The sequence below is a fragment of the Brassica oleracea genome, chromosome C7 (genome assembly GCF_000695525.1).
Source record: "Brassica oleracea var. oleracea cultivar TO1000 chromosome C7, BOL, whole genome shotgun sequence".
Lineage (NCBI taxonomy): Eukaryota > Viridiplantae > Streptophyta > Magnoliopsida > Brassicales > Brassicaceae > Brassica > Brassica oleracea.
Genome location: NC_027754.1, coordinates 22,375,291 through 22,375,947, shown reverse-complemented (window position 1 = coordinate 22,375,947; position 657 = coordinate 22,375,291).

Here is a 657-nt window from a genome sequence, read left to right as displayed (position 1 = left end):
GTTTAGTATCATGAGTTTCTTTTCTTTTTCAATTCTCACGGAGGATTTACATCAACTCCAAAAATTTGGTGAATCCTTTCTTTCAAGGATTTGATTATTCAAAGATCTTCTAGATCTTTCTCATGATACACCTCATCTTATAAACCATCATTAAAGTGGTGTAAATTATCATGGCTTTATCTTTTTCTCATCCGATATAGTTTCAACTTATCGATGATTTCTCAAAGCTCATTTTTTCTCAGGTGCATCTTTGCACCCACTGCCCAGGTCATATAACTATTTCCCGTAATATCAAGGGCATTTATTTTGAGCTTTGTCAAATTTGATATGATAACCGAATTCATAGAATAATAATATATAAAGACGGAAATTGAAATGCATAAACTAAAGGTATGAATTTAAATTACAGAAATTTAAAGAGCATAAATAAAATTGGAGGCTTAGCCTCCCACATGATCCGAGGAGTCTTAGACTACCATATTGATCATTTTTCAAAGTCCGAGGAGTTATGGTCTACCAGTTTGACTTTTACTTATTTCAAGGTCCGAGGAGACTTAGTCTGCCATTTTTGACCTTTATTTATTTTTATTCACGGAGGCAATGTCTACCACGTGTTTCTCTGATCGTGAAGGCATAGCCTACCATAACGATCAGTCA